The 27,506-nt window shown below is 37.5% G+C and overlaps 1 pseudogene; it reads right to left on the bottom strand.

Moving 5' to 3' along the window:
* LOC150107848 (serine/threonine-protein kinase pim-1-like) overlaps positions 1 to 27,506 on the bottom strand; it is a 108,840-nt pseudogene that overhangs the window by 63,282 nt on the left and 18,052 nt on the right.

Raw genomic sequence — 27,506 nt, 5'->3', positions numbered from 1 at the left:
TAAGAAATAACTTGAAGGGAGATATTCAGTAGTTTGCTGATGATACAAAGTAGGGTAATAGTTAATCATGGTGATATAGAGTGCTTTCAGGATGATTTAAATAGGATGGCAGCATGAGTAGAACAAAGTACATCACTTGAATGAGGAAAAGTTATGAATTTTGGTAAACTGATGAAGCATGGATTTGGGGGTGGTGGTAGTAGTAGCTTGATGCATCCACATCTGTATTACTGTGCTCAGCTCTGGTAAACTGGGTTTCTTTGGGATGAGGAAGTAGTGGTGAAGTTCCAAGGTAGCTGACGAAGATTGTGAGTGGTTTGTAAAATGCTTCATATGCAGAGCGATTGAAGGTTTGTGGTTGCAAAAGTTGGTATTTATATATATATATAGTCAACGAACAGGAATACGATAGAATCATTTGAGTTACTTAAGAAATATTATAGAATTAATAAAAGGGATATATTTCAACACTTGGGTAGATTGGGGCAAGAGAAGAGGCCATCCCTCAAAGTTAGGTAATAGTGTTTAACAAGGGTGCGAGGACGAGATTTTTCACTTGGAGAGAGATATGAATAGGTTCTCCAAGTTGCGAGTGCTTTGTCTGTTAATGGTTTCAAGGCGAGATATTATTGATATTGTGTTCATAGTTTTGATCTTACACGATGGGTCTTAGGACTCCATAGAGGTGTCCATGAAATAATTTTTAAATAAAAAAAAATCAGCTAACGCCTTTTTATTCCAGTATACGGGAGTAGGCGAGGCCATTTTGCCCTATCTAACTAATTTTTAAATAATAATAATAAAAAATTAATACCTAGAGATATCACTCGATGAAACTGTACTTCGGCCCGTAAAATCTCTGTCATTTTCAAATGGAATATTTCCACAAACCATATCATAAAGGAGAATTCCAAGTGACCATACAGTAGCAGCATTACCATAATAGGATTGTTCACGAATCCACTCTGGAGGACTGTAAACTCTTGTTCCTAGAGAGCAAAATTAAAAATAAAATAAATCCTCAATGCTTTTAATTCCCCAAAAGGAGGTAGTGTATTTATTATTATTATTTAGGCCTCCAAGGAGTCAAAAGACTAATCTCAGAAGATCCTTCCTAGGAAACAAGTCTATCATACCACACCTTAACCTCATTAACCGTTCTCGCTCTTACTACTCTATGGACCCTTGTCATCACTTCTTCACGCTGTTCAACCAAGCAAAAGAACTCCCCAATGTCAACTCCATAACAAACTCTGAACAGTTTAAGTCTCAATCATATCACCTCTCCTTCAATCCACCAAACTCTGCACTCCACATTCCCTCAGCCGATCCTCATTACTAGCATAGTACAGTCCTGAAACCATCTTTGTTATCCGCCTTTGTACCCTTTCCGCAGTTAATTTATCCCCTTCAATCATGAGGACCAAATCTGAGAACAGTAGTCTAAGTGTGGTCTGATCAGGGTCTTATGCAACTGAATGCTAACTCTTATCTCTGCAGGTCAACATCCTTATCATTATTGCAGCAATCCCCTGTGATACCTTCACCATCTTTACAATATGTCCCCTGAATTTCAGATTTCTGTCAACCGCAGAGCTCGTCTCTCTCCTACTTCCTCCAGTATAGCACCTCCAATACAGTATGCAGTGTCCTAAACCACAACACCTTACATTTTGCTGCATTAAACCGACATACCAATATTCACTTGCCTATCTGTCAAGCTTATTCAGATCCTCTTGCAGGGGTACCACATCAGCATTATCTAATAAATCTCCCCAGCTTAGCATCTTCCGCAAACCCGCAAACAACTGAATATCCCCTTGCAATCAACTGACAATGTCATTGATATAAAGGTTAAAAAGTATAGGTCCCGGTACTGAGATATGTGGGCACAACTTGTAAACCACTACCTCCTTGAAACTAGTCCACCATACACAAATATCAGACAGCCAATCCTGAATCCAGTTGACTAATATGACATCGAAACCTATGCGCTGCAACATAAATATCAACTTATCAGGTGGCACCCTCAAATGCCTTTGCTAAATATAAGAAAATGGCAGCATATGCCTTTCCCCCATCTACTGCTCTCATAACTTCATTATAAAATGCTAGCATATTACTAAAACAACAGTGCCTCTTAAAAAATCCATGTAGACTCTCGAAGATAACATTACCTTCATCTGCCCAATGCTGTATGCAGTCCATCATTAATTTCTCCAAGATCTTAACTACTACTGATGACACACAAACTGACCTATAATTAGACACTTCCAGTCTGCTACCACCCTTATGTAATGGCACTATCTTACTTTCCTTCCATTCCCTGAGCACCTTTCCTGTAGCCAGGATTTCATTGAAAAGTCAGTTCAATGGAGATGTCAGTTCTCGAGCACATTCTCTAAAACCTTGTGAAATACCATCCGGTCCCACAGCTTTTCTGACATCCAGAGTACTCAGAATGTGGAACACACTCTTCTTCTGCACTTCTAAACCTCAAACCTGCCCTATCCCTCTACTATTAAAATTTACTCCTCCAGGATGAAATACTCCAATAAAGTCTTCATTGAACAATCTACTATGTCCTCTGTATCAGTCACTCCATTTCAGTTTTAATCCCACAATATCAATCTTCCACAGTAATTTCTCCTCGTATGGAATTTCTAAAAAAATCCATACGATTTTCTTTGGATCATAGGGCCAATTATTCCAGTTTCGTCTTCCTTACCATATTACTCACTCTCCTGGCCTGTATCTTATATTCTTCATACATCGTCCCTTCACCTGTCTCTTTATATCTATTCCATAGCCTCTTTCTCGCATGCGGTTCTTGTTTAATATTGTTTGTCATCCATTTTACTCCAAATTGTGTCCTCTTCTTCGCTCGTGGAATACAGCTTACTATTGCTGCTAATAAATATTCCTTCACATTTTCACAAGGACTAAATGAGATCCTGTCCATTCAATTCCTCCCTCGATGAAACTCCCCAAGTTGATGTCTAAGAGTATTTTATAAGCACCTGCCTTATAATTCTACATACGTTCCTGTCTCTCTGATATTCTTGCATGTCGGTTCATCTTCTAATTCAAAACCACAAAGTCACTCTCTCCAACTGGTGCGAGAGATGTCATTTCAGTTATTATCAACTCTTCTGATACTATGACCAAATCCAAAACGCTTGAACCTCTTGTTCCCTCTATTACATGTTGCCTAAGACATTTCTCCCTCAACAATTCTAGAAATTCCATTCCCTTATTGCTGCATGCATCTGCTTCTTCCTAATTTATACTACTGTAGTTGAAATCTCCCATAACAATCATTCTTCTTGCACTTGCCAAGCTCAACTGTCTAAACATCTCCTGGTCCCCACCCTCTGTGCTCCTTGGTTTGTAGCAACACCACACTAAATATCCCGCCTATCTCTACCTCACACCATATGCTTTCAAAATCATTAGTGTCACTGACTTCCAAAGCCTCCTCTCATAGAGAACATAAGTCATCACTTATCATAAGTAGTACTCCACCACCATGCTTTCCCTTCCTATTCTGCCAAAAAATGCTATAACCTGCTACTTTTATTCCTGTTATTATATCCTCTTCTGTCAACCACGTCTAAGTAATCCAAATAATCTTTAACCCAGCTGATGCTATCACAGCCACAATTCCCCTCCTTTATTTCATATGCTCCTGGCATTAGTATAAAGCATAAAAATGCTACTGTTTCTATACCCAGTATTATTCCCTCTAGACTCCACTGTGATGAGCATTACCTGATGCCATCCCCCTTCTTCTAAGTACGTTCCCACAAGAGGGCACCCCTGCTGCCATCCCCACTGGGCATTCTGGTTTCCCTGCATTGATTACCGATTCATTCAGAACAGATGCCTACGTCCTTCCTCATTCAAATGCAAGCAGTCTCTCGCATACAATTCTGTCCTGTCCTCAAACGCCCTCCAAGCATCCACATATTCCAATCCTCTCTTCTGTCACATTCTAGCTATTATGTTATTCAATATTACTTCTCTTCTTCTCAGCTTGTCACTATCATACCTAGGCAACATACACATTATCTTTCCTCTCTGCGTCTTTTTTCATACAACCTCCAGCAAGAATCTCATCTCTCGCTGCCCCATGTACCTTATCTCCCATTTGTTAATACCATCACAATCATCTCACCCACCATTTCACCCCCGCTCTGAATTACAATAGCCACACTTTCTATCGTTCCTCGAGGTAAACAATCCTCACGCATCCCATCTTGAATACCACGGATCATTGAGTCACCATACATTACACCTCTTATCACCCTGTTCCTCGATTGCTCACATGCATCCCTCAAACTCTCTCCTCTGATACTTTCTCTCTCTGTCTTCCCCTACTTACCTACCTTCTTGACTTCACTCTATCCCTGGAATTCCCAAACCTCTCTCTCATTCCCTCTCTCCTACCGCTTTTATTTTCTTTTCTTCTATCATTCCCAAAACTTTCTCTCGCTCCCACTCTGATTCGCCTTGCATACAGATCTTCCATTCTCCTAATCTCCTCCTTCATACTTCTGATCTCATTCACAAAACATCACACCTCCCTTTCAGCTCATCTATCCCTCTCTGCAAGTTAGTCACTCTTACTCACCATTCACTTACCCAATCAAAACCATCTCCGTAAACTTCAAAGTCATTCAAGCCTTCCACACTCCCGCCAATGCCGGCTCATACATAAGCACTGCAACACTGCAGCACCTCCAAGGAAAAAATGAAAAAATTAAACTTTGTTTGTGTTTATAAATAATAAGAATGCTTACAACATTATGTAAATGCAATCATACATGTTAAAGGTTAACGCTTATGTTTTGACATAGATTGAATAGTTAATAATTGGAATTGTTCGATTAACGCTTTGGATTACGACACAAATACACTGCGATCTAACCCAGTATCAGAATTATCACATTCGGCCAATTGCAGCTATTCTAGCCGATATTCGTTTGCGCTTTTCATTGCACGTTACAAGTGATTCCGACACTGCTCGTTTGGGCAGTGTCGCTCACAGATAAATTGCATGCATGCGCTCGTTATTTCTGTGAGATATACGAAACTTTTAATATTGGTGTTTGTTTGTGGATAGGGTGAAATATTTTTAATAAAGGAATATTTTAATATGTAAATTTATTTATTAATATGTTGGTTACCGATTAGGAAAAAAAATTTTTTTTTTTAATTTTGTATATGCAGTATCCCCCCACTTAAACGTTTCACTGGCCGCCACTACTCCAGACTCATTTTCTCGTTCATACTTCGCTAGTCATTCTCTCCTATCACACTACTCGTCTCCCGACATTCATTTCCCATTCCTGAAGCAACTAAGTCTGTTATCGAAATATCTAATTCATTGATTTCCTCCCACTGTCTGCATTTTGTGCATATACGCACTCTCCCTTCTCTCACCCGCCACATATCCAACTCCCAGGAAGCATACATGTCGCAAACACTGCATGCCACAAATCCTTTATTATGTTATGTGTAACAGAGTTCTTAAATGGCAAAGGACTTGGTGACACGCCATTTGGGATTGCAGCTGCGTCTGCCATCATTCCTTACTGCCGAGTAACTACTAAACTAATCTCTAAAAGTATATATGTACACTGTATCACAGAAAAAAAAAATGTATATATATATATAAACGCTAAATATAAACAAATATATATAACGCTATATTCAACTATACAAGATAGCGAAAACTTATCTTCTCTTCCACCGCAAATATTGCAGACTGTGACCGCGCTTTCTTGGTAACCCAAAAATAACACAATATATAACAACGAAACTCCAAAAGCAGAACCACTAAAGAACACTTGTGTCAATGAGAAAAAAAATGCAGCACAATTCACAAAAGAATTCGCACTACACACCGTTTAAAAAACACTCTCCCTATCACAGCTTAAATCACCTGCCCCATTGGTAGCAATGAGTTGATATTTTTGCCACACATTCAGCGATGCCTTTAATAAATGGCATAGGAGTCCTGTGGGCTTCTTGGTTGAGTTATTTATAGGACAGTGGGTAATTTTTTTTGGTGGGGGGGGGGCTGTTATTATTGGATTATATCCATTAGTAAGGCACTTTCTTTGACAATTTCCAATTCCTGTTTTAGAAATTCTTCCAAAGAAGAAATCTTGTGAGCTTTGCTTTGTATACTAAAGATTTTATTATGTCAGATATTTTGAGTTGATGTATAGTGGATATAAGGAACTGAAAAAGTCGGATTTTGGTATACAAAAGTGAAAATTGATCCACAGGGCCATCGCCAGTGCAGATCGCGACCTCAGGCAAACAAATAAATATTGCCCCTGGTGGATTACAAGACAAAAATAAGAAAATCTCCAATTGCTATTTTGTTTTTATTACAAGAGAAACAACCGGCCGGTATGGATGAAATATTCAACACTTCCTAGCTTTTTTCATTGATCAAAACTTCGTCGGCATTCTACCTTTTATCATGCCATTACTTTCCTCCGCCGTTAATCTCGTTACTGCTATTCTATAGCCATTAGTGGATTAACTGTTACTGAGTGACCTTTGTGTCCCTTCCCCCTGTCTTCACGTCTATTGTGTTGCTTAGAATTTCGTTTACTGTCCTAAGTTATTTGACCTTTCTTGCCTCTAAAATGATTTTTGTGTCTCTTCCCAAAAATTGAAACGAATTTCACATATGCGAAAAAAAATCAATCCTGAAATGACCACTGATCAGCTTTTGCAATGAATCTATTTAGTGATAGTAAATTTTGTGTATTTTATTCTACAAATCAGTGCACCAGAAGAGTTGCACTAATTGTTCTTTCACTTTACGTATAATAATTGAATAATTTTTTTTCGAATTTTCGAATGTTTGCTTTGAAAATATAATGTCAAATATTTATATTTTTAAATAATATTTATTGAAATAAATATATCCTTTTTCTTTCGTTTCTAGCGAAATAGCATTATATGGATCATCACATTTCAGTTTTAGAAACGATTTTTTGTTATTCATGAAGACAAAATAAAAAAAAAATGTTAAAATGCTAAATTGCATTACTCGGTTTCCGATTGTGTCTTTTTGGTATCAAAAATTTATATCCAATGATATTTTAGCAGTAATTCTTCGCCTTCGTCATTTATTTATTTATTTGTATTATGCATATTACGATAATATCTAGTGCATTACCTTGTAGATGTGTTGAAAATATAATGTGAAAAATATCATATACGGAATGATTCAACATTTTTGCTCATTTTGAAGATTTTCTAATGCTTCTCCCCCCCCCCTCCTTGTTCTCTCCTGGAACTCAATTGCATAACTACTCTAAATTTCAATACAGGTTTGAAAGCTTTTCTAGACAGCATTCAGAATCAATTACTTCATTTTACCATTTTGACAAAAGATTACAGCAATCAGATTTTATTTGCAATCTAAAACCAGCTGTTCTACTGTCCGCTGAAATTATGTGAAATTTTAGAAATAACATGCTATATTTTCACCATGCAAAATTGTTTATATGCATACCACACAAAAGAAAGTTCACTAGTATTATTTGTGTTTGTTTTTCTTTCAAAAATCTAAATATTACTTCTTCTGCTGCTGGAAGCCATTTCTGAAATAATCTACATCTAAATACTTGGTAATATCCTCTTAGCTGCAGGAAAAGCTGAAGGTTTATTACTCTCAGTGCTATTGAGAAGAAAGGGGAGAACACTAAAGTGCCCCAGGCTGTAGTGCAGAATATGTCAAGAATGTCTTGTTTCCTTTTCGATTGTTGATTACCTATATTCTAACAGAAATACTGATATTTCGTTTACATGCTTATACATTATTTATGCCAAAATAATTGCTTAATTTATAATGATCAGTTTCACTTTTATTATCAAAAGTTAGAAATTAAATCATACAGTTATCTTGAAAAAGAGGATTTGAATTATTTTCAAAGAAAAGGTGCATATGCGTTTCATAATCTTCTTTTTTTTTGGGGGGGGGAGAGAGTATGGACCTAATCAATCTGCGGATATTTCAGATAATTTATTTCATAAATCGTTCGCAAGACAGCTGTTACAAACGTAAATCACTTGGGGAACATACCCTTTGATTTTAGTGTAAAATAGTAGCAAAGGTTCAGACACTTTAGATATCTAATCTAGAAGAAAATGTTATGTCTGCTGAGATTAGAATCTTACGTGAATAATTTTTCTGACATGATTTCTCTATTCGTTATAATGTAACCAATTTCCAGATTTTTTCCCTCTTGCAGACTTCATGTTATATGCAGTGATTTCTTCTTTGTACTACAAGAAAGAAAAAACAAGATAACAGGAGAAAAATATGTAGTATTTTCTTTTCCACTGGCTGAATTTACAATGTTCTTTCTTTGTGTTTTGAAGAGAAAATGCAAATGACTTTTTTCTTACTATTTTGGCCATTATAACATCTCATATAATTATAAGAGTGACATTTTCCCGTTTTTCTCCCACACGAGAAACAGAAATAAGGGAGTAGTAATAATATTGTTGATTCTGCAAAACTTCATTGTAGCAGAAATTTTTATTACAAAACGTTGTAAAATATATATATATATATATATATATATATATATATATATATATGGGGTGCTTAAGGGTCAAAGCTGTATAACTGAGAGGAGACCTCCACATAGCCTTTAAAGGAATGCGGAGAACCGACCAGGGCTTCTGACCTAATGTCCAATCCTCACCTTCTCGTGGTGCACCCTGTTGGGTATCTACTTTGATACTGAACGAACGAGGATGGGCTGGCAATTTGGGATTTAGCCGACCAAATTGTATTCTTATTGGGTAAACCAAAATAAAAAATGATGGTACAACATGACAAAATTTCATGCCGGCTGGGGCGTCGCCCGGTTAAACAAGGCCCCCGTTGTTTTCGCCAGGGAACCAGGGCGAACAGCGAAAAGTCAGCTACTGGAACAAATCTGAAAACAAACCCCAACTCAACATCACCAGAGTTAAAGATCGGTACTATCAACGTAAGAAGCCTGAATGGCAAAGAAATGGAGCTAGCTGAGGAATTAGATAAGTACCAGATCGACATAATAGGGGTGACTGAAACAAAAAAGACCAAAACTGGTGAGATCTTTCTGAGCAATAAATACAAAATGTTATATTCAGGCAATAACAATCAAGGAAAAGAAGGAGTAGCCATAGTATTCAACACAAAATACGAGGCTAATCTTCTTGAATGGCAGTCAGTCTCAAGTAGAGTAATGTGGGCAAATATGAGAATGGGGAACTGGACAATGAGACTTATTTGTGCCTATGGTCCCACAGAAGGCTCTACTAAGGTAGAAGTGGAGGAATTTTTTGAGGCTTTAGAAAAAGCAACTGACACAATGAAAAAGGAAAAGTTGGTCCTTGTTGGGGATCTAAATAGTAGAGTAGGAAATGATTGTGAGACATACAAAAATATTTTGGGAAAATTTGGAGAAAAGAGCAAAGCTAATAATAATGGCAAATATCTGTTGGATTTCTGCTCAGGACATGGACTGGTTATTACTAACACCATGTTCCAACATAAAAATGTGCACAAATTCACATGGAGAGAAGAGGCTAGGAATAAGAAAAGTCTCATTGACTATGTTATTGTTGATAGTGATATTTTCTCCCTGGTGCAGGACACCACAGTGTACAGAGGATTTGAAATTGGAAGTGATCACTATTTAGTCTTGAGCAGGATAAAATTGAATTTCATATTGAAAAGAATAACATGTAAGAAAGTTTTAAAGCGAATAAAAGTTGAGCAGCTCTCAGATGTAAACTGCAGACTAAAATACAGAAATATTATTGAAAAGAAAATGAAAGAGTTTGAGAACAGGAATCAAACCTTGGAGATTCAGTGGCAAACTCTGAAGGAAACATTGATTGATTCTGCCAGAGAGGCATGTGGTGAGGTTGTGTGCAAAGATAAAAAAATCAGAACTCCCTGGTGGACACAGGAAGTTAAAGAGGCAGTGAAGGAAAAGAAGAAAGCATATCAAAAGTTCCTGGCAAATAAGTCATCTTTTACTCTTACAGAATACAGACACAAATGTAAGAAAGCTAAACAGTGTGTGAAACTAGCTAAACAAAAGTCATGGGAGGACTTTGGCAAGAATATAGAAAATAAATATCAAGAAGGTGGCAAAATATTCTGGAGATTGTTAAAGAAGCTTAGGAATGGAGGAAAGAGTGCTGTAAAAGGAATTAGAGATGATAAAGGTGAAATGAAAACAGGAGAAAAAGATATCCTTGAAGTATGGAGTAATTACTTTGAAAAACTGCTAAATGAAACAAGCAGTGATGACAGCACAGTGATAAAAAACACTGACCAGGCATGCAGTCAGGAATACATATCCATACTTGAAGTAGAAAAAGCTATCAAAGGCTTGAAATGTGGAAAGGCAGCAGGAGTAGATGATATTCGACCAGAAATGATGAAGTATGGTGGTATAAGAGTCTTACAGTGGCTGCATTGCATAGTTCAGAAAGCCTGGACAGAGGGACGAATTCCCGATGATTGGAGTAGAGCTCTCATAGTACCCATATATAAAAAGGGAAATAAAACTGAATGTGAGAATTACAGAGGTATTTCCCTACTGAGTGTTCCTGGCAAGATCTATGCAAGTATACTTGAGAAACGGTTGAGAAGAATTGTGGAAGAAAAGCTTGGTGAAGAACAAGCTGGATTCAGGCCAAATAGAGGCTGTCAGGATCAGATCTTCACTTTACGACAAATAGTCGAGAAAGCATGGGAATATAACAAAGATCTGTATTTAAGTTTTGTCGATTTGGAAAAGGCATATGACAAGGTGCCAAGAGAGAAGCTATTCAATACGCTGCAGTTATATGGTGTCAATGGGGCATTATATCAAGCAATACTTAGTCTTTATTTGAGTTGTGAGTCAGCAGTTAGAATTGAAGGAAGTACAGGAAGATGGTTTAATGTTAAATCTGGTGTGAGACAAGGATGTACATTATCCCCTCTGTTATTCATTATCTATATGGATCACATTATAAAGGAATGTGGTATTAAACCTGATATCAAAATTGGAGATGTTAATGTCAGCTCTTTGCTTTATGCGGATGATGTTATACTTCTAAATAAATCCGCTACAAGTCTGCAAGATTCTCTGACTAAATTGAATAGCTGTTGTAATAGATATGGTATGAAGGTCAGCAATAAAAAGACAAAGACAATGAAAATAGGCAGAATCATTGAAAATGTCAACTGTGTTGTGAATGGAGAACCTGTGGAACAAGTAAAACATTTTAGCTACTTAGGCACAATTTTTACTGAAGATGGTAAACTAAATATAGAAATAGACAACAGAATCAGCAAAGCTGGTATCGTGGGAAGTCAATTGAATAAATTCATATGGAATAAGAAAGAAATTAGTCGGAACACTAAATTAGCTGTATACAAAACTGTGTTCAAACCAATTTTAACTTATGGATCTGAGAGCTGGGTCAGAAGTAAAACACTTGACCAAAGACTAGAGACCGCAGATATGAGAGTCCTGAGAAAGATTAGAGGCGTGAACAGATGGCATCAATGGCAATATCATATTAAAAATGAGGATATTAGGAAAGAACTTGACATTGTCAGCATCCAGGAATGCGTTAGCAGAGCTAATCTCAGATGGTATGGTCACTTAAATAGAATGGGAGAGGAAAGATTAGCAAAACAAGTGTTCTCTGCCAGGTTGGCAGGAAAACGACCCAGAGGAAGACCAAGATATAGGTGGATTGATACGGTACAAAGTGCCTTAGACGATAGAAATATAAGATCTGATAATGTTGGAGTCTTGACAAGTAACAGACTGATTTGGAGGAAAATTGTAGATAGGAAGTTAGTAATGATGTAATTTTTTCATGTAGTACTGTCATATCCTGTACACCCCTTGAGGGTACATGGCAGGAATTTGATGATGATGATGATGATGATATATATATATATATATATATATATATATATATATATCCGAAACAAGAAATTTGGAACCCATATCACATCAATGTTGAGTGTTGGCAAGGTGAAAATGTTCCCGTTATTATTTATATATTTCATTTATTAACTAGGGGGGCCTATGCCCAACCCCCCCGTGTTCCGGTATGGTAGACCAGTTCTCCTTCAATTGTGATAACTCGAAAGGGGGTTCCGCCCTTGAATTCTGATGACTCGACACTCAGGGTAGCCCCTGAATTTCAAAACGTTTCGATAAACATGACATAAAAAGGCTTATCACTTTATAAATATATATATATATATATATATATATATATATATATATATATATATATATATATAGGGCAGATTTTATTTCATTATTTTTTATTGTTTGGATGAAATACTTTACCTGGAATACTCTTTCCAGTTTCTCTGTGTCATAAAAATAACTTAAAATTAGCCTTCAAGATGAAAAAGAAACAGTGCATTCGTGTATCCCTCTATCAATATATGTAGTCCTGAAAAGGACTGTTTTGATGGTCTTGAAAACAAACATTTTTTATTTCATACTGTTCAGAATTTAAAATTCTTGAACAGCGTGGAACACCTTGAAGCAAGGGTAAACACACAAAGCAGTTTTACACTCAGGGATTTTTGTTTTCTTTCTGATATTTTTTTTTTATTACATACATAATATCTGCGTGCAGTTTTTTTTTATTAGCCGTTGGTGGTATATTTTCGGGATAATGGTTGAAGTTAGCAGCGTTCAACCTCAGATGTCTGGCAGGATTTCCTGTTTTTCTGCTTGCTGAAGAAGGTGCATGTGCATGCAGCAATGCTTTCGCAATTTCTATTCTGTATTCTAGATATGTTATGGTAGACAAACATTTTTTCTTGTACAGGAGGAAACCGTTCCAAATAACAAAATCCAAACACTTCAAAATTCAAATAACATGTCCAAACACTTTTTTGTAATATTTTTATGCTGTTTCCTCATTACAGAGTAGAATGATAGCTGCTGATCGCACCTGTCGACTCAACCCATAGTGTCGTTGTATGCACACACAGCAATGGGTTTTTCTTTTTTCAAACCATGCTTCTCCACGGATTCTGTTGATGGATTGTGCAGGGAAGATAGCAGAAAAACATCTTTTTTGTCTTTCCAACGAAGTGCAAAGACATTCCCTCGCTGATAACTTCGGATTTCCCCCTTCGATAGCTTTCCTGAAGCCAGATCTGGAGGCACATATCGCCTTTTTGCATTTACAGTACCATAACTATCTGTACGATGCTGTAAAAGCAAATCAGCGAGTTCAGGACACATATATAGTAATTATCCATTACAATGCAGTAACCTTTCCCCAGTAAAGGGTCTAGTAACTGCATTACTGCACGCATTGACAAGGGGAGATCCGAATATTTATCGTGCTCGATTACAGTTTGCTTTCCCGTATAAAGTTTGAAATCCCAAAGATATCCACTTTCCGATTCGCAAAGCATAAAAAATTTTACTCCATACTTCGCTTTCGTTTTGGGAATATACTGCTTACATTTCAGTCCACCTTTGAATGGCATAAGGCTTTCATCGATACTCAAGTCTCTCTCAGGAATGTAGAGTGATCGACATTTTTGACGGATTTTCATCAGAAAATCATAAATTTTGTTGAGGACTGGGCAAGGATGTGTTGCCTGATCGTATTCCTCGTTATTCTGAAAATGCAAATACTTCACGATGAGACTGAATTGTTTTTCAGTCATAACATCATGAAACATTGGCCTGTTCAGAATCAAGTCTGTAGACCAATACATTTCGAGAGCGGGCTTTCGAAATGTATTTCGAAACTTCGGGTTTTCCACTTTCTTTATTCTGATATTGCATTTGAAAGATGACAGTGATTTTAAATATTAATTTCACCTATATCCGAATATCACATAATTTTCTGATTTATAATAATCAGGAAATATGTATATTGTCTGATTTATAATTTGCTAATTTATAATAATCACCACATAATTTCAGTATCGAAAAATTAAAGTTATGTGGAACAGAGAAAAATAACGAATTAAATAAAAACTGTACCTATGTTTCATAACAGTTTTCGGGTGTGTGATAGTAATGCAACGGGGGGGGTTTAAACTTTCAGAGGCGAAATAAAGTTCAATTCTATTGTAAAAATATGGAAATGAAATTTCACATTTGATATACATATTTTGAATGATAAAATATAGCAAATGTATCGCTTACTTTAAAAATTGGAGAATAAAATATCTGAATTATGCAGAAAATATAAATTTAAATCATAACTGTTAATTTCATTTTGTAATGACCAATTATACAAGGAAACCAAGAAAGTGAAAAGTACAAAGAACAGTACAAAGAACAGTAGATCACTATACAACATGAAGAAAAAATTTAGTAATATAATTAAAGAATTTCATGTTATTCTCTATAAAGCAAAGTTGCTCAAGCGTGTCATAAAGGAAATCTGTGAAGTATTCTTCGATTTCGATGATTTATAACAACAAAAAAAAATAATATAATCTGGAACGTCGGCAGCCGGTTTTCTTTTCTTTTTTTAAAAGAATATTTCAAATAATTATCGTGAATTAATTTCTTCGAGAACAAAGAAAAATCTTTTGTCTAGTAAGCGATTAGAAAAAAATTAGCGCAAAAAATTAAATAATTAAATTGTTTCTCCAAGATAAGGCAATATTTAAGTGAAGAAATTATGCAAGACCTTTATTTTATCCAGAAATTAAAATTGTATTGTACAATAAAAAGAGAAAACGAAAATATAAATAATTTCTCTATTTTTAGTCTATCATATATAACTAAAATCCAGTTCACCAGCATGGAACAAGAAATTCCGTTCTTGTTATAGGCAACTGAGAGGCAGCTACGAACGGGAGATAATCCGATTAACCATTCTCTTCAGCGTGAGGTTTTATCACACCTTCTAATGGACATGACAGTCAAATTGCGCTTCTTATCCAGGTTCTTTAAACAGGTGGGCTGAATCATATCCAGATTTAGTTGGACGTCTATAGACGTCCTAGCCGGTAGGGAGGTTAAGCTGACAGTATGTACTGTGATCATTATTATTCAGGCCGCCATGGAGTTAAGAGACTCATCGGGAGGTCCTTTCTAGGAAACACAAAGTCTATCATACCATTCCTTGAACTTATTGACCATTCTTGCTCTCACCACGCTATCAGGCAATGCATTCCAACTCCCTCTATGCAAAGAAACCACTCCTGATCCTCTTGCTCAGAGCATCCTTTCGTACTTTCCAAGATACGATGACCCCTTGTCATCGCTCCTTCACCAAATGAAAGAACTCCCCAGTGTCCACCCTACAACTGCCTCTCACCAGTTTAAAAGTCTCGATTATATCACTTTTCCTTCTTATTGTTATTATGGGCAGCTCCAAGGAGTCCACAGACTCATCGAGGGAGGCCCAACATCATGTCAAGAACAACTATTCAACATTCACACAGTATCATACTTCACCTTGAACTCATTCACAATCATTGCACCCACAACAGATTCTGGCAGCTTATTCCACTCATTTATGATTCTCAAAGTAAAAAACCTAGCTCTAACACCCCTGCTAACCACACTCTTACCAAGCTTCCATGGATAACCCCTAAGTCCAGAAATTTGAATATCTCAATCATATCACCCCTTTTCCGCCTATCAATCAAATTTCTGCAGCCCACAAATCTTCAGCCTATTCTCATAAGGTTCGGTCCATAGCCCTGCTATTATCTTGGTCACTCGTCTGTGGATCCTCTCCACCTCCTACCTATTGAGAAGAAACCCTGGCGCCCATATCTTGCCACAGTAGTCTAGATGGGGTCTTATCAAGGCTCGATACAGAGGAACAATAACCTGTTTGTCTCAGCTTGTTAAAGTGTTTTTCATCAACCAAGTGATTTGATGAGCTAATTTTGCCACTTTTGCGATGTGTCCCCCTAAACTTCAATTCCCTATCCACCAACACTCCCAAATCCCTGGCCGTGTCAATCTCCTGGAGTACAGTTCCACCAATGTGATATACAGCTGATAATCTTTTCACTGCAAAATGCAAAACCCTTATATTTTTCCATATTATGTTGACATCAATTCTCCTTAGCCAAGTCCTCCAAACTATCCAAATCGTCCTGTAAAATTCTGACATCCTGAGCATTCACTATTGCTCTACCATAACTTTGCATCATCGGCAAACAGATGCACAGTTTCTCTGATCCTTTCCTATATCATTAATGAACAAATTAAACAGTAGTGATTCAAGAACAGAATCCTGTCGCACACTACTAGTCACAGGGCCGTCTTTTGGACCCTACTCCTGAATAAACCACTCTCTGATATCTCTCCATCAACCACCCTCCTATCCTTCTCACCAATCCTATATCCATTCTCATATGCTGCACTTTACTGATTAGAATTCCATGTGGTATCCTGTCAACGGCTTTAGCAATGTCCAGTAGAATCACTGTAAATCCGTTTCCCTTATCCAGTTCAGCCGTCACTGTGTTACAGAATGTGAGCAATTTACTGAGGCACGATCTACCATTCACAAAACCATGCTGTCCCCGATACAGCATCCCATTTTCATCTATCCAATCTTGTATTTTCCTCTCGACTATTTTCTCCAAGACCTTAACAATTCCTGATATGCTGATCGGCCGGTAATTTTCAACAGCAGTCATGGAATTTCCTTTATGCAGTGGAACTATTTTCCCCTCTTTTCACCCCCTTGGGACTAACCCAGATCCGAGATTCAGATTAGATAAAATGGTCGAAGGCACTGACAATTCTTCAGCCACTTCTCGTACGACATGAGCTGGTATACCATCCAATCCCACAGATGTATTGACATTGAGATTTTGTAATAGACTATTCACCTCTGCTTCACTCGCCACAATTCCCGTATAAGCTCTTGTTTTTCAATTTCTGCAATGTCACCACCTGGATGATATACTCTTGCAAAGTCCTCACTCAGTAATTCTACTATATCAACTCATTCGGTTACCTTCCTACCATCGGTATTCTTTAAAATCAATCTGCCATACACATTTTTTCTTTTACTTGCAACATATCGAAAAAACTGTTTGGGTTTCTCTTTAGCCTGCATGGCTAATATTCCTTAATAATCCGATTTTGCTTTTCTTGCCACACTTGTTACCCTTCTGGTCTGGGCTTTATATCGTTCATGTGCCTGCAGGTCACCTTCCTCCTTAAATTCTCTCCACAGTTGTTTCTTTTTTCCAGCTCAAGCTTAATGGTGTTATTCATCCAATTAATCCCTACTTGATTTATTATTCGGACTTTAGGTATACAGTCATCCATTGCCTCCTGCAAACACTTCTTAACCTCTTCCCATGCACTAACAACATCCTGCCCTTCCAGTTTTACATGCCATGGCACTGAATCAATCAAACACCTAAGCTTGTCATACTTACCAGCCCGATAATTCCATATGTACCCTGTCTTAATTGTAAATTCCACACCTTTAGCCACCTCCCAAGACCCTATGATCACTCTCACCAATTGGTGGCAATATGGTCATATTCGTTACAGTCAAATCCTCAGATGCAATTACTAGGTCAAGCACTCTCTGACCCCTGGTCTTTTCCATTACATGCTGTCACAGATAGTTATCCCTTAATAACCACATAAAATCCAATTCCTCCCTCCCGTGTGTCCTCTCCCCACTCCAATCAATGCGACCATAGTTGAAATCTCCCATAATAATCACCCTCCTTCCACTCATTTCTTCGATTTGCTTGTGCATACTGTCTCCACCATCTTTTCCATCACCTGGTCTATAGCAGCACCCAATTGTATATTTAGTTCTGCTAGCCACAATCTCACACCAAATGACCTCAAATGTGCTCTTTTCGCTATCCTGCAATTCAACTTCTATTCTCCTTGGCTGCAGCCCATCAGCTATCATCAACAATACTCCTCCCCCCATTTTATTCTCCCAGTCATTCCTGAACGCACTATACCCATCATATTCAATCCCACTAGCTATATCATCTACAGTCAGCCATGATTCACTAATACCAATAACCTGTGGTCTGGAAGTGCCAACCAAGGCCTAATGCCTTATACTAACTATCCCATTCTGATTTGTTGTCCTTATTCTCTCGGGCATATTATACTCATTCATATACTCAACTGCCTCCCTAAGGTCTGCATATCTACTTCCCCCTTAATAAATCTAATTTCCCTGATTCTGCACATCCACTTCATTCAACAACAATTTTTCAAGTCTCCTTACACCAAATCCATTCAAATGCAAACCATCTTATACAGATCATTTTTGCCAATTGAACTCACTCCACACGTCCACAAATTCCGACCCACTCATCCTGCATAACCCACGCCTCAAGTCATTTGCAATTATGGCCCTCCTCCTAAACTCCTCACTCTCATACCATGGCAAAAGACTAATCATCCTAACGCTCTCACTCGTTTCTTTTTCTACCTCAAACAAAACATTCAGGTCTTCTGTCATTTCCATTTTATCTCCTTTCAAATCATTCATACCTGCCACAACAATCATTTCTTTCACCCTTTCCTTTTGCTCCCTAATAGACACACTTACATCCTTAATGGTCACACCAGGTTGGTACGTTTTTGTCAAATTCTCTACTATCACACCTCCTACTAACCAATCTCCATACAGCATTTGCTCCTTAATTTTGCTTACGTTCACAATCATACTCTTACTTTTCCTATCATACTTTTTATTGGCTGGTACACTCGGTAGACATTTGTGCATACGCTCCAGCTGCCGCTTTGCCCTATGTATCGCTCTGCCCAACCGTGCGATCTCACTCACTGTATCTATCTCATCTTTTTTATTATCTGTTAAACCATTAATTTTCTCTGTATTAATACCTTCATTCTGACTTTCTACGCCACTCTCGAAACCTCGTACTGGTACAACCTCGCAATTTCTTATCACATCGCCATTTTCTACATTCTGAAATTTGACAAAAATATCACACTCACTACTACCTGAAACACACTTTAATTCCTCATTTTCCTTACATTTTCTGCACACATTCACTCCACTATCATCATCTAACCATAATCCAACCGCTTCTTTTATGCACCAAACTCTGCTGTCCACATTCCCTCATCCAATCCTCATAATTAACATTGTACAGTCCTGAAACCATCTTTTTTTTTATCTGCCTCTGCATCTTTTCCACAGTTAATTTATCCCCTTCAAATCCTGGAGACTAAATCTAAGAACAATAGTCTAAGGGTGGTCAGATCAGGGTCTTATACAATGGAATGATAACTTTTATCTCTGCAGGTCAGCATCCTCAGTATTTCAGCAATCCTCAGGGTTACCTTCACCACCTTTGCAATATGCCCCCTAAATGTCAGCTTTCTAGCGAACATCACCCTCAGATTTCGTCTCTCCTACATCCTCCAATCGAGTGTGCAGCCTCCCACGAATCAGTAAAAATGCAGTATCAAATTATGAAGCAGTAAATTCACTTTCCCATTTTATGATTTAAGACTACAGTTTTATTAAGCTTTGTCAGCTATAGTGATAACCATGTTTTTATTTCATTTTAAGGAATTCAAGGCTTTTAATTTGCTGGCGGGTGGAATATTAAATTCTGTTCGTTGGGTAACATATATCACTTTGGCTATTCAAAACATAACCTATTAGCTGTGATACTATATAGATGACTAGTCTTCTTTTCAATGTTGTGTAGGAAATCTAGATAGGGAATTCGTTTGGAAAAATTCGTAAACTTATGACTTCATGCTAGTACATTCAGGTCATCTTCAGTCAGAGGACAGCGAGATACGTTTATGACCCATTTGTCTTCAGGTAATCAGTTGTATTTCTCTTATGTAAATGGTCTGACCATGGATAAAGAGGAACATCTATAAATAAACATCTCTGAACATCAAGACCATATCTGTCTCATCGAAACTCAAATTAAATTTGGTCGCCGGGTTTTTATGGTGACAAGGATATGTTGGAAAGGGTACAGAGGAGATTCACAAAGGTAGTCAGTGGTCCTTGGACTGTGAAGTACGAGTACACATTGCAAAACATTATTGCAGGGCCTCGTGAATAGGAGGAAGAGGTGGAGGTATATGATTGAGATATAAGCTGTTCACGTGTTGTTATCAGGTAGACATGGAAATGTTTCATAGAATGGGAGAGGGGAATAGAACAACATGCCATTGCTGGAAACTGTATAAGGAGGGTGTGCGCAAAGGAGTGAGAAGCAAGTTCTTGACATGGAAGGTGGTTGGTGAGAGTGGAATGCATTGCACGAGTGTGTTGTGGACACTTTGAATCACTTTAAGACGTGGTTGGATGAGCATTGCATGCAAGAGTGAGTACCTCCCATGATGAGTGACTCCATAGAGGTCATATGTTAATAATAATAATAATAATCTGGCCTTGCACAACATAGAATTAAAAACGCTAACCACAGGATCCAATGGAATAATGCTAAGCTGCTATATTGATATATGTATAAACATGAACTTTTATATAGCTGAAACCTTACGTCATAGACTTTATCATCATTAAAATGACTACCACTATTCCAAATGTTTGGGAACTTGTTATCCTCAAATTGTATTAAATAAATTTAGCTGTTATATTTTAATATAATTAGTTATAATTTCAGACCATCAGTTTCATGCCATGAACACACAATTGCATATGTAGAGGGATTCCAATCTAAGCATGCACACTCTTTTTTTAATTCAATTCCTATTGTTGCTCAAAAATTATATTGATGCTGTCATATGATACATACGACTAAATATTTACATAATAAAAAAATTTAACTTTATTACTTTAAAGATATGAATTCTCAAACAGGTTTCACTATATAAGAAAGATTCTTCCTAATTAATAAAGCTTTCATGCACAATTCTTTTAAATACCCTTGTCAACCTGAATCATGGAGTAGCTATCTCTCTTTGATTCTGCTGTGATCACTATTACAAAGCATGAGTAAATTATTCAGGCATGACATACCTTTTATAAAAGTAATGCTGTTTACCACAGACCACCACATTCCTATTCACCCAATGCTGGATTTTAATGGAACCAGCTATTCAAATACTTGAATCGCTACTCTGGCGATATTTAATGATTTGCAATTTCCTACTTCTAATACATAAAAGGTATCTCCATCTTAGCCTCTTTCCATTCCCTTGGAATTTTGTCAAAATTGAAACTATCACATCAGTATCTGTAAAATTACCGTTTGGTGGTATATCCTTGCAAAGTAATCACTCAGATACGGACCATTTCTTCTGCTTTTGTCACTTTCCTGACACTTAAAAACTCTTTTGGATTTACTTTACCTGCATAACCCATTTTCTATCATAACCTGATTCAGTTTTTCTTGTCATACTAGTGATTCCTCATGAGTTTTTTAAGCTTCGACGAAATGCTTTGTAAAATTTGTACCCCAGCCTTAAAGTTCAATTTATTTTAAAAAATATCTGATATTCTAAGTGTCTATATGATCGCCCTTTTTTTAGTTTTTGAAAAAGTTTCAAATTCAAGTAACAGCTCTATTCCTATCATGAAATAAAGTGCAAATCCTTGTTTTATTTTCTTCATACCAATTTGTAATTTTGGTTATTTCTTGGAACAGAATTAGTGATATTAAAAAATGGTTGGATAGCCTTTGGAAATCACCATGAAGCACTCAAAATGAATCATCCAAATTTGCCTTAATGAAAAATATTAGGCAGTTTTGTACTTCCAATCATGACCTATTGAAGTCAAGCATAGGCTTTGACTGAAAAATTGACCAAGTTGAGGATTACCCAGCACTCAGACTAAGGTGAGAAAGACAACAGCCATTAAAAAGATCTAAATGGTAATTTAAAAGGTAATATTGTAAGAACACTCAAAAATGGAAAAATTTGATATTAGGATGGTATCCCAAAGATAGAAAGAGATCTATAGAAAGACCAAGGAAAGTGGAAGGAGTGCATCAGAGATGGCTGGAATTCAGTGGTAGAGAAAAGCTCAAGAGAGAACTGAATAGAGAACTTAGAGTGAGGTCTTTGTACAACAGTAAACAGAAAATGGCCAATGATCAATATAGCCTGGAATGAAGATATACTCACTGTCTGGAATCAATGAGAATTAATTGAGTCTTTTTTAGACATTACACGAAAATCAAGGGTTTTGGATTTAATTATGTCATCAAAAGTTATTATTAAAAAGGAAGTATCAAATCTTCCTCCAGTTGATGAAAGCGACCATGATGTGGTCACTTGAGTAATGGCCAGCAATATCAAGATTATGCATGGAATTATGAGGTGAGCGATTATATAAACTAAGGAGACAGCCTACAGTATTATCATGGACTGACGAATTGGATGAGAAGGAAATCAGTGCTGCTTGGTCACTCTGATCTGCTCCAATGATCACTCTCTCTCACCATCAGGGATTCCCAATACTACTTGGTGAAGTTCTCTCCATAATGTCTCTTTCTCCTCCGCATCACAACCTACTTGTGGGACGTAGCCACACATCCTCCCATCTCAAGCTTAACGCTCATAATCCGAACATTCTTCGGGCACACCTCGCAGACTCCACCCTTCAGCTCCTTATCGATGATAATTCCAACTCTGTTTCTTCCCTTCTCATTCACACCCCTATTAAACAGTTTATATCCCTCTGCCAGCTCCTTGGCTTTATTGCTCTTCCACCTTGTCTCCTGCACGCACAAGATCTTCAGCTTCCTTCTCATCATGTCCGCTATCTCCCTAGTCTTCTCATTCATCGTACCCACATTCAGCGACCCGATGTTTACTTTACACATACTCTCTTTCTGTCGGACTCGCTTCTTTAGCTGACCCGTCCTTGGTTCAGTAGCCCTAGCCGACTTCTCACAGTCCTCGGGTGACAGAACTGTGCATCGCTTATGGGGTACGCCCTAGCCATGGTCCTTTCTCTGTTATTCAACATTTCATCCTTGGTTTTAGCATGGTTTTTTTATGGCCGGATACCCTTCCTGACGCCAATCCTCCCCATTTATCCGGGCTTGGATCCGGCACCAAGAAGACTAATTTGCCCTCCCCAGTGGCTGTAGGAAGCGACGAATTGGGTTATCCCAATATCATTAATATACGAAATTAATTACAATGGCCCCAAAACTGACCCTTCTGTCATACCACTAGCGACTTTATTCTTCCAAGATATTGCCTCTTCCCCCATACACAAACTGCTGATACTTAACTAATACCCATTCACCTATCCAACATGCTAGTCTATCATCTGATCCCATCTGCTTCATTTTAGAGATCAACTTGTGGTGTGGCAATCTATCAAAAGCATTTGCAAAATCTAAGTATACCACTGTATATGCATCTCCCTTGTCCAATATATTAATTACCATGTTAAAGTTAGTAAACGATGACCTCTTTAACAAACCCATGCTGACAAGCACCAAGAATATCACTGTTTTCGACCTGGTTTTGTATCCTATATCTCACCAACCTCTCCAATACATTAACTTTAGATATACAGATCAGCCTACAATGTGTTGCCTTTAGCTTTATTATCACCTTTGTGAAGTGAAACAGTTTTGACTTCCTTTGGACTTATCTGCTGCAAGCCGCTTGTTAAACAGGTAGGATAAGGTTGATGCTAACTGCCTGGAACATTCCTTCAGGACACGTGGTGATGTCAAGTCTTGTTGCTTATTGACATCTAACTTACCTCTTCTTGCTTGCTCACCATTAAGAAACACCCTGATGAACTGCCAACTGAACACTCTGACTATGTGCTCTGCAGCAATTAATCTCTCACTTGCATCCATTAACAGCATCTTGCCATAATCTTCTTCCTTCTACTTGCCACATATCGAAAAATCTTAAGACAGATTTTCTTGGCCTCATTTGCACATTTATGCTTATACTGCACTTTTGATGTCCTTGCCAAGTGAGTCATTTTCCTAACCTGCTCTTTATACTCTTCAAGCAACTGATTGTTACCATTATTCATCTTGTGCTCCCTCCAAAATCCCTTTTTCCAGATTTCATCCATAATTCCCTTGTTCAATTTCACACCCAACTTATTCAGCCTTTTGATCTTAAGAATACATTTACACATTGATACTGATATGCATGTCTTTGTCAATTCCTAAGCAGCATTTATTTCTTTACCACTCAACCCCTCATTTCATGCTATAACTCCAGGCGGTCTTCTAAGCCTGTAATAATCAATGCCTTTTACTTCGCATATATCCTTTCCTCACAGAACTCTTCGTATAGCCAGCCACAACCATGCGATCACTTCACGATTGCTCACAAAGTGAAGGGAAGTACAAAACCTTACAATTATATCCTGTGGTGAAATGGTCTGATCCAAAACTCTCGATTATCACATGGCCACCTTAACATACTCCCTGAGGTAGTTCTCTCGAAAACGAGAAATTTCATTATTCTTATTCCGAATGCAATAAATAATCATCCTTTCCTTGTTCACTAAGTGATATTTTTTATATATTTCTTCATCACCATCCTCTACATTTCCTGGCCTATAGCAACATTGGAAGAAAGACGGCACGATTCCCCCTTCGACTAGAAAATACCTAAGTTCGATTCTCTTCGTGACGGGAGGAATCTTTATATGGACTTTTTCAATTGAAGGAGAGTTAGCCGAACTCATATGGAGGTAGCAGGGTTTTTCATCCAGCATACAGATAAGTCGGCCCTTATGCAATTTACAGATAAAAAATACTAGCTGTGGTGATTGTGGGCAGTAGATGGCATTGATGTAGGTGATTGGAGTAGAGGTTCTGTATAGTAATGGAGACTGATAGATATACAGTAGGTGTCCTCCCACAACGAGTCTTTGGACTCCTTGGAGGTGTCACGAATAATAATAATAATCACAACAAAGACATCCTAAATATCTCTTCCTGTCAACCTCCACCTCACAGACTAACAACCATTGCCATTATTCCCTCTTTCATGTATACTTATCATTTGTTCACTGGGCACCCACAGATGACATATGGTCACTCCAATGCTTGGTGATGTGCCACGCCATACTTCACTATTTTGTCCTGTTGTATGCTTCTCTGGAGGCTTCAACTCTCTGAAGATCAGTCATTCCATATACCATCCATCCATATCATTGACAGACTATCCCTTCTTTTTCCAGGAACTTTACCTTATATTACTGTTCTGAGAAGTCCTCCTTTCAATGTGTCCAAAATGTTTTATCTTTCTTCTGCCAATATCCTTAAGAAGCCTTAAAGTTCTACTGATCTTTTCTAACACCCACTCATTTGTATGCCTTTCAGCATGATACCCTAAGCAGCCTTCTGTAACACGACATCTCCAAAGCAGCTATCCTTTTCTGATCTGACTTCTTTAGGTTCCAAGTCTCACATCCATAAGTTGCTGCTAGAAAACTGCATCGAAAATCCTCAACTTTGTTCCCATGGAGATAGAGTCATCTTTCAAATTTTAAACAAGTCTCCGACTGTTGTTTTTAGCCATTCCTAATCTTAGTGTGACATCTTCTGAACAACAATTCTTCGTATTAATAATGGATCCAAGGTACACAAATTTGCTGAATTCGATTCTTTCTCCATTAAGGTACACCTGTTTCTGAAGAGTTTCCCCGTTTGTATTTCTTTGAGAATCATAATCTTTGTCTTGATAGGACAGAGTTCAATTCTTCTGTTATTATTGATCTTGTTAACTTATCAAGAATTTGTCCAAGTTCTTCCTTGTCATTACAAAAGAATATAGTATCATCAGCATACCTCATATTACTGATCAACTACCACCTATCCTAATTGCTGTATTCAGCTCATCCAATTCTTCACACACGATACCCTCGGCATATATATTAAACAAGTGAGGAGAAAGTAAAGCATTCTGACCTAACTCCCTTTCCAACCTGAAGCCAATCTGTTAATCCAAAACACCTGTTCTTACCCATGACTTCTTGCTCCTTGTACAAGTTGGTTATCAACCTGATAGAGTGTTGAGGAAAATCAATTGTTTTCATTACTTCCCATAGTTTCACATGCTGAACAGAGTCAAAAGCTTTATAGGGAAGTCTAAATTCTTTATTTTCTATGATCTGTCTGAGGCAAAGGATCTGATCTCAGGTACCCTTACCTTTCCTAAAACCCACTTGTTCCTTGGGCATCTCTACCTCAACTTGGGCCTCAATCCTATTTAGCATGATCTTCAATAACATTTTGCTTGCATGAGATATTAAACTAATAGTACTTGCATAGCTCCCTTCTTATGCAGTAGTATGAAAATCGAATTCTTCCTGTCTCTAGGACATGATCCTGTGTTCCACATACTTGTAATCAATCTATGAAACACCCTTATCCCTCCATCCCCAGTGGCCTTAATTAACTCTGCTGGGATTCCATCTGTACCTGGGGCCTTATCGCTGTTAAGCTGTTTAACTGTTCTTTCAACTTCATGCCTAAGTGGAGTAGGTTCCAAATTAGAACTTTCCTCATGAGGGCTACTCCATATTTTCTTTATCCACTCTTATGTTGCATTTGTGTTCACAAATGCCACACTAAATATCTCCACTATGGTAAAACAGCCCTGTCAGACCATGCACTTCAAACATGTCGCAGAATAGACTGTAAACGGCACCAAGTCCATGTACCGCACCATAACCTGCTTTGAAAGAAAACTTAAAAAAGTCTTTGAAGTGCTTAAACATCATTCAAATCTGGACAAAAATAGTTTAATTATTCCAAAAATTTGGATGACCCATCTCCAACCAGTATAGCATCTAGAACAACCCCAAATAGAAGAAAATCTTAATACAAACTTCATAAATTTTAATACAGTTCAATTTTTGTTATGAGTTTTATTATAATATTTTTTTCCACCAGAGATTACTTGTGTAGTGTATTGTCATGCTTGTATCCTGTACAGATGTATGTTTTCCTAATGATGACCTCCATACAGAGGTTGAAACATCGAATATTACTTTCTTAATGATAAGTTAAGTAATTTTTCTAGCACGTGTGTAGTCTCCGTAACTTTTATACTATGAATGCTGACCACCATGTAACCTAAAAAAATGAATTATATTCTATTCCCATTAGGATATCATTCCAATGATTCTGTGGAGTATAAGGGAGAATGTGGAGGGTATGCATTGGCAAATTTGCATGATGAGTGCAGGTTCAGTAATTATTATGAGGACACATGGGTTTTAGGAATTGATCACAAGGTGATTATCTATTAACAGTCGTTAAGAGATAATTACCTGCGACAGCATGTAATGGAAGGGACAAGATGTTCGAGTGTTGGATATGGTCATAACATTGGAGAACATATCAATCACCAATTTAGTCATACGGTCTCCACTTGGAAAGTGATCATGTGGTCTTGACCTGGGAGATTGTAAGAAATGCAGAATTTCTGTCAAGAAGGGGCATATATGGAATTACAAGGCTGATGATTATGGCAAGCTGAGAAGTCAGCTTT

The sequence above is a fragment of the Typopeltis vanoorti genome, chromosome 4 (genome assembly GCF_054136105.1).
Source record: "Typopeltis vanoorti isolate ZY-2024b chromosome 4, IOZ_Tvanoo_1.0, whole genome shotgun sequence".
Lineage (NCBI taxonomy): Eukaryota > Metazoa > Arthropoda > Arachnida > Uropygi > Thelyphonidae > Typopeltis > Typopeltis vanoorti.
The sequence above is the reverse complement of the archived record's forward strand: the minus strand, read 5'-3'. Positions and strand labels throughout refer to the sequence as shown.